This window comes from Lathyrus oleraceus, chromosome 3 (assembly GCF_024323335.1).
Source record: "Lathyrus oleraceus cultivar Zhongwan6 chromosome 3, CAAS_Psat_ZW6_1.0, whole genome shotgun sequence".
NCBI classification, from domain to species: domain Eukaryota; kingdom Viridiplantae; phylum Streptophyta; class Magnoliopsida; order Fabales; family Fabaceae; genus Lathyrus; species Lathyrus oleraceus.
The window spans coordinates 428772451-428781072 of NC_066581.1; the positions used below are offsets into that span (position 1 = coordinate 428772451).

At 40.5% G+C, this 8622-nt stretch overlaps 1 pseudogene; it reads left to right on the forward strand.

Annotated features, from left to right (window-relative positions):
- The first annotated feature begins 7950 nt into the window (after positions 1-7950).
- Positions 7951-8050, forward strand: LOC127133858 (uncharacterized; annotated as a pseudogene).
- The last annotated feature ends 572 nt before the right edge of the window (positions 8051-8622 follow it).

Here is an 8622-nt window from a genome sequence, read left to right on the forward strand (position 1 = left end):
TTTGCTGGTTTGTTTGTGAAGGCTCGGTGGTTTCAGGAGCGCTAAGATCGTAGAGGTGGCGGTCGGGGTTTGTGACATCAGTTAGGGTGGTATTGGGTAGCACAACACTCGGGACTGCTTGGTTGTTCACCATAAGATAATAGCCTCCGCCTACTCTGTTTTTAATCAGGCGGCTAGAACGGCAATAGCTGATATCCATAGATAGGGGAGGTAGGGATTCTAAAGTTTGGAGTCTATCCCCTAGGTTCAGGCCAAGTGCTATGGAGGTTATTAATCCACCAATTATAAAGGGTTGCCGGCCTCTAGCACATAAGGTGCGGATATGATGAAAGAGAAAGGAGGCGGCGTTTACCTGGGCTTGCGGTTCGAAGACGCACTGGAGGAAAAATAACTCCTTTGAGTTGACCTTACTGTTGTTTGGTCTACCAAAAACTGTGTTCTGTAAGATGCGGAGAAAATAACGGATGGTGGGGTTATGGATGTGGGAGAGAAGGAGTTCTTCCCAGTTGTAGGTCTCTATACCGGAAATTTTCTTAAAAAGGTCAAAAACGCCAACTGTGTTCCAGTTTAGGTCGGGAGGGATTCTGGGGTAGACTTGGCCTTCTGTGGTAAATTGTAGCATGGTACTCAATTGGTTTTGGGTTAGAGAGTACTCGGTGTTAAACATGCGGAAGGTTGCGGTACCGGTCAGAAATTCACCCTCACCGGCGGGAGTGGTGTAGTCATATGAACTTAAGAATTCTAAGGTTAGGGATGGGTAGGTGGGTTGGTTATGAGTGCAAAGGAAGGTTAAATCGGCTTTACGGAGCATCCACTCGATACCTTGGAGTAAGCCTAATTGTTGTAAACAAGTTAAATCGGGGTACCTGGTGGAAGCGACGCCTCGCTGCTGGAAGCGCTCGAATTGCTCTTGCTGATAGTTGTCATCTCCGGATCGGAAGATGATATTTCCGAAATTTTGATTTCCCGCCATTGTGATGAATTTTTGAAGGGATGATTTGGAAAGAAAAAGAAATGTATATTTGATATGAGAGAATTGTTTGTGGTGAATGAAGGAGGTTTTGGTAGGTATTTATAGGAGAAGGATTGGAAGATAGAAAGAAAAAGTGGTTGAAAAGTAATTTAGTGTGGTAAATGAAAAATGAATGGGGAATGTAAAAAGGTAAGGGGTGTAACGTTCGTCTCCAACGGCTCCCTAACGTTCACCTGTCTGAGGGGCGTTACGCTCGTCACAAGGCTGTGACGCTCGTAACAGGCAATAGATGTGCCGTTCGTCATGGAGTGTGTGACGCTCGTCACACATTTCTTTTTGGAAAGGCTTAGTGGCGCTTCACAGAATTACTTCGGTAGCGTATTTTAATGTTTCATTTTGCTTATGATCATTTTTAGTCTGCAGTTTTAATGTATTGTGCACGCTTACTTGCTTTGTATAATAATAATAATAGGTAACAACAGTAGAGCGTAATAGCCATTGCATAATAAAATTAACTAAACAGCTTCAATAAAAATGATCATAATGTATTACAGTGAAAGAAAACAATGAAATGAAATAGAAATAAACATGAATTCAAATAACATTAATGAAAAATCTAGCCTAAAACTAAATAACTTAGAAAGAAAAATAACTAAATTCCATCTATCTTCGGATCTCTGGCCGGAGGAGCAAAAGAGTTAACATGATGCCGTAACATACGTAACTGACTTGCCGTGCTGCTCATGTATTCTAGGATTTCAAGTCTCAAGCTGTGGAAATCTTCCCTGAGGGCGTCTTGTTCTGACATCAAAGCTTCAATGACGGTTTTAATATCTGTTCCTGGCATATGATATCGGAGATCAGGCATGGCTGATTCTTCGGTCAGGACAGGCTGAGTAGGAGGATCAATATCATAGTAGCCGGAAGGTGTCTGAGGGTCAGATTCAGCATGAGAGATATGGTCAACATAGTGCTCATAGTCATCACAGATCTCATAATCCTGGATGGATTCAGTGGATCCAGCAGGAGTTGGGGTTTCATTCAGATTATAGAGCCAGTTCCTTTGATTATGAACACTAGTTCTAGGATCGGGCATGGTGAATAGGCAGAGAACCTGGTTATCAATAATAAGCTCGAACTCATCAGACCCTATGTTTGCTATAAACATAATGTTGAAGAGGAAAGGTATACTCATAGTAGTAATGCCACAAAAAGGGCTAAGGTCAAGCATAGGCTGACGTAATCCAATAGCATTACCTATCATAGTGATCAAACCGCCTATTCTAATGGGTGCTCGCTCATCCTGGATAAGGTGGTCCAAATTAGCTAACATAAAAGTAGCACCGTTTATTGGACGGTTCTGGGAAGCACAAAATATGATGAAGAGTTCATCACGTGAAACTGAAGTACTATTTGGCTTTTTCCCAAATAAAGTGTGGGTCAGGATCTTATGGAAATAGCGAAAAGCCGGGTTATGTATGTTTCCAGAGAGAAACTCATGTTCTTCGGGCTCATCATTTCCAGTCAGCTTACCCCAAAAGTGTTCAAGCTCTCTATATTCAAAAAGTTCTTCCTGGCTTACAGTGAATGTATCAAAGGAGGTAGGAAAACCCAAAAGGTTGGTGAGGTCTCTAATATTAAATTGGTACTCCATATTGAACATTCTGAACTGGATAAAACCTCTGCTAATTCCTTTTCCATGGCTGGGTAGATAGATTAATGAACTAAGGAATTCTAGTGTGAGTCTCCGGTAGGTGGTGAAATGTCTCAGGATAGGGGAGGTCTCCCATCCTATCTGATTCAGCAAAAACAGGACACTCTGTCTCAGTCCAAGGGCAGTCATAGCCCAATCATCAGCATATAAACTAGGTAGCATCTCTCTAGCGGCTAGTTCTTCAAACTTTCGTTTCTGAGCCATTCCTCTGAACTTGATACCCATACGATCAGAATGTCCCATCTGGTTAGTGTTAGCTAGAGAAAAGAAACATGAGTTTAAGTCAGGATTTGGCCAAATGCCGAAAGAAGAAAAGAATTATTATTATTATATATAGATATATTTTTTTCTTTTTGAATAAATCAATAATGAATACTAAATAGAAATTAAAAGAAATGATTAAGAGAAAAATAAGGAAAAGATAATAATAATAAAATAATAAAATAACAAATTAATTTGTGGGTTGTCTCCCACTAAGCGCTTTGTTTAAATGTCGCAAGCTCGACAAAGAAACTGTTAAATATAGTCTATGAGTCCTGGGGGCGTTTCGTCTAAGTGTAGAATTTGCGAATCCTCGTTGGTTTCCGCATAGTGATAATGTTTCAGACGTTGCCCGTTTACGGTGAACGGTTCTGTAGATTGTCCTTTTATTTCTACCGCTCCACTGGGAAAGATTTTAGTGATATGAAAAGGTCCTGACCATCTGGATCGTAGTTTTCCCGGGAATAACTTTAGTCTAGAGTTAAATAAAAGTACTGCGTCGCCTTGCTTGAAGATTTTCCTTGATATACGCTTGTCATGCCATTGTTTTGTTCTTTCTTTATAGATTTTGGCATTTTCATAGGCGTCTCTTCTGAGTTCCTCTAATTCGTTTATGTCAAGGATTCTCTTTTCACCGGCGGCTTTATAATTCAAATTTAAATTTCTAATAGCCCAATAGGCTTTATGTTCTAATTCTACCGGGAGGTGACAGGATTTTCCATAAATGAGCTTAAATGGGGTCGTCCCTATGGGAGTTTTATAAGCAGTTCGGTATGCCCACAAAGCTTCTGGTAATTTCAATGACCAATCTTTCCTTGAAGTGGCGACCGTTTTTTCTAGTATTTGCTTGATTTCTCTGTTAGATACTTCCACTTGTCCACTGGTTTGAGGGTGGTAAGGTGTTGCTATCCTATGTCTCACTCCATATTTAAGTAGTAGTTTTTCGAGTACCTTGGATATAAAGTGTGATCCACCATCACTGACTACTATTCTTGGGATGCCAAATCTCGGAAATATTATATTTTTAAAGAGTCTAGTTACTACTCGGGTGTCATTTGTTGGAGAAGCTATAGCTTCGATCCATTTTGATACGTAGTCAACTGCCACGAGTATGTATTTGTTACCGAAAGAGGATGGAAAGGGTCCCATGAAGTCTATCCCCCACACGTCGAAAATCTCTACTTCCAAAATACCTCTTTGTGGCATCTCGTCACGTCTAGATATGTTTCCCGTGCGTTGACATCTGTCACACTCCTTAATAGCCGCATGTACGTCCTTCCATATAGTTGGCCAATAAAAGCCAGCTTGTAGGATTTTAGAGCAGGTCTTGGATGTACTTGTGTGTCCACCATAAGGCGCAGAGTGACAGTGTTGGATTATATTTTCTACCTCTTCTTCGGGTATACATCGACGGAAAATACCATCGGGGCCTCTTTTGAAAAGTAAGGGATCATCCCAGTAATAGTGTTTTATGTCGTGGAAGAATCGTTTCTTCTGCTGGTAAGATAAAGTAGGTGGAACTATTCCGGCAGCTAAATAATTGACTAGATCAGCGTACCATGGTATGACAGATATAGCTAAGGTGGTTTCTACTTGCATGTCGGAGTTGTTCTCTTCCAAAGTAGCTATAAGTTTGTCGTACGAGAAATCATCATTAATTGATGTTCTTTCTGGTTCAAGGTTCTCAAGTCTAGAGAGGTGGTCTGCTACTACGTTTTCAGTTCCTTTCTTGTCCTTGATTTCTAAGTCGAATTCTTGTAGTAACAAGATCCATCTTAGGAGTCTAGGTTTAGCATCCTTTTTTGTTAAAAGGTACCTGATAGCAGCGTGATCAGTGTAAACTATTATTTTGGCTCCTACCAAGTAAGAACGAAATTTATCTAGCGCAAATACCACTGCTAGGAGTTCTTTCTCGGTTGTGGCATAATTCATTTGTGCTTCATCCAGGGTTCTGCTAGCGTAATATATAACGTGAAGCTTTTTATCCTTTCTTTGTCCTAAAACAGCACCTACAGCATAATCACTGGCATCGCACATTATTTCGAATGGTTCATTCCAGTCTGGTGTCTGCATAATGGGTGCGGAGATCAATGCTTGTTTAAGAGTTTGAAATGCTTTTAAACAGTTATCGTCGAATATGAATTCAGCATCTTTCATCAACAGTCCGGTTAAGGGTTTAGTTATCTTAGAGAAGTCTTTGATGAATCGTCGGTAAAAACCGGCGTGTCCTAAAAAGCTTCGTACTTCTCTCACGGTTCTTGGGGGTTGAAGATTTTCGATTACCTCTATTTTGGCTTTGTCTACTTCAATTCCTCTGTTTGAGATGATGTGTCCTAAAACAATTCCTTCTTGTACCATAAAGTGGCACTTTTCCCAATTAAGTACTAAGTTTACTTTTACACATCGCTCAAGAACTCTTTCCAGGTTTTCAAGGCATTCTTCGAAACTTTGTCCGTATACAGAAAAGTCATCCATAAATACTTCCATGATGTTTTCGAGAAAGTCGGCGAAAATCGCCATCATGCATCTTTGAAAAGTTGCAGGGGCATTACACAGACCAAACGGCATTCGTCTATAAGCTAAGGTACCAAAAGGGCATGTGAATGTTGTCTTTTCTTGGTCATCAGGGTGAATTGGTATTTGAAAGAAGCCTGAATAACCGTCTAAATAACAGAAATGTGAATGTTTAGCTAATCGTTCTAACATTTGGTCAATGAATGGTAAAGGGAAATGATCTTTTCGGGTTGCTTTGTTTAGTTTCCTATAATCAATGCACATTCTCCATCCCGATTCGATTCGTTTAGTTATAGTTTCTCCTTTTTCGTTTTCAATAACGGTTATGCCTCCTTTCTTTGGTACAACGTGTACAGGACTAACCCATTTGCTATCAGATATAGGATATATAATACCTGCTTCTAATAACTTGGTTATTTCTTTCTTTACTACCTCACTTAGGATCGGATTTAGTCTTCTCTGGTGTTCCCTAGAGGTTTTATAGTCTTCTTCTAACATGATGCGGTGCATACAAATAGAAGGGCTTATTCCTTTAAGATCGGTGATGTGGTATCCTAGTGCGGTTGGATATTTTCTTAAGATATGTAGGAGTTTTTCTGTTTCGAGTCTTCCTAGATCTGCATTAACTATCACAGGTCGTTCAAGTTCTAAGTCTAGGAATTCATATCTCAGATTTTTGGGAAGTGTTTTCAAATCAGGGGTTGGTTTGTTAAGACACTGCGTAGGATCCGGTGTTATTGCTAGGCATTGTTTAGATTTGTCCTCTAAAAGATAGTCTGATGATTTGTCTTCTCCTGACTCTGCTTCTTTTATGCATTCATCGATGATATCCATGAAGTAACATGTATCTTCTATTGCAGGTGCTTTCAAGAATTGGGAAAGAATGAATTCAATTTTCTCTTCACCTACTTCGAAGGTGAGTCGTCCTCGTTTTACGTCTATGAATGCACCGGCAGTTGCTAAGAATGGTCTTCCTAGTATAATAGGTGTCGTATCATCTTCTCTAATGTCCATAATTGTGAAGTCAGTGGGAATGTAAAACTGACCTATGCGTACGGGAACGTTTTCAAGGATTCCTACAGGATATTTGATGGAACGATCTGTTAATTGCACAGACATTTTGGTCGGTCTTAATTCTCCCATTTCCAGTTTCTTACATATGGATAAAGGCATAACGCTAATTCCGGCTCCTAAATCGCATAAGGCTTTGTCGATGACAAATTTTCCTATGTGACAGGGTATAGAGAAACTACCCGGATCCTTGAGTTTAGGGGGCATGTTTTGGATTATAGCGCTACATTCGGCAGGGAGTGTAACGGTTTCGCTATCCTCAAGTTTCCTCTTATTAGAAAGAATTTCTTTTAAGAATTTAGCATATGAGGGCATCTGCGTAATAGCTTCGGTAAACGGAATTGTAACGTTCAATCGTTTAAGGAGATCAACAAATTTTCTAAATTGGCCTACATCTTTGGTTTTAACAAGCCTTTGAGGGTAAGGTATAGGTGGTTTGTAAGGTGGTGGAGGTACATAAGGTTCCTTCTTTTCTAGGGTTTCCTTATTACTCTCTTCCTTTTCCTTAGGTTCACTTTCCTCAGTAGATTTCTTAGGGTTTTGGTTTTCTATCCTTGGGTCAGACGGTCCTTCCACTTCCGTTCCACTTCTCAATATAATTGCATGAGCTTGGCTTCTCGGATTGGGTTGGGGCTGTCCAGGGAATGTACCAGTTGGTGCAGCAGTAGGTGCTTGTTGTTGAGCTACTTGAGATATTTGCGTTTCTAGCATTTTGTTATGGGTAGCCAGGGCATCTACTTTGCTTGCTAGTTGTTTAAGTTGTTCGCCAGTGTGTATGTTCTGGTTTAAGAAATCTTTATTGGTTTGTTGTTGGGAAGCTATAAAGTTTTCCATCATGATTTCCAAGTTGGATTTTCTAGGGGTATTATTGTTAGGATTCTGTTTCTGATATCCCGGAGGTATAGATGGGGCTTGATTTGGAGACTGTCCAGGTGCGTATAAAGCATTATTACTCTTATATGAGAAGTTTGGATGGTTCTTCCAATTTGGGTTATAGGTATTCGAATAGGGGCTTCCTTGAGCATAGTTTACTTGCTCTGCTTGGATTCCAGTCAAGAGTTGACATTCCGCAGGAGTGTGGCCTTGGATTCCACAGACCTCGCAATTCTGAGTTATAGCAACCACGGCTGCTGGAGGTGATACGTTTAAACTTTCAATCTTCTGGACCAAAGCATCGACTTTAGCATTAACGTGATCAAGGTTACTTATCTCGTACATGCCAGTTTTCGGTTGAGGTTTTTCCACCGTTGTTCGTTCGGTTCCCCACTGATAGTGGTTTTGGGCCATGCTCTCGATAAGCTGGTAAGCATCAGCATAAGGTTTATTCATTAGTGCACCACCTGCAGCGGCGTCTATTGTTAACCTTGTATTGTATAAGAGACCATTATAAAATGTGTGAATTACTAACCAGTCTTCCAAACCATGGTGTGGGCAAAGTCTCATCATGTCTTTGTATCTTTCCCATGCTTCGAAAAGAGACTCGTTGTCTTTCTGTTTAAATCCGTTTATCTGGGCTCTTAACATAGCTGTTTTGCTTGGCGGAAAATATCGGGCAAGAAAAACTTTCTTCAACTCGTTCCATGTGGTGACTGAGTTGGAAGGAAGAGATTGAAGCCATCTTCTAGCGCTATCTCTTAATGAGAAAGGAAAAAGACGAAGTCGAATTGCCTCTGAAGTGACACCATTAGCTTTAACAGTATCAGCGTATTGAACAAATACGGATAAATGAAGGTTTGGATCTTCGGTAAGATTTCCAGAGAATTGGTTCTGTTGCACAGCCTGCAACAACGAAGGTTTAAGTTCAAAGTTGTTTGCTTCGATTGCGGGCGGAGCAATACTTGAATGCGGTTCATCTTGCGATGGAGCAGCGTAATCTCTAAGAGCACGAGCTGGTTCTGCCATCTCGGTTAAAGAAGGAAAATCTTTGAGATCAGGAAGGTCTATAGGAGGGAGATTGTTTTCAGCACGATATTCCCGAATTCGTCGTAAGACTCGGAGATATAGTTCGATATCGTTGATTCGTAAATAGAGCGGTTCGCCTTGAGAGCGAGTGCGTGGCATACAAATCAACGAAAGAAAGAAAATAGAA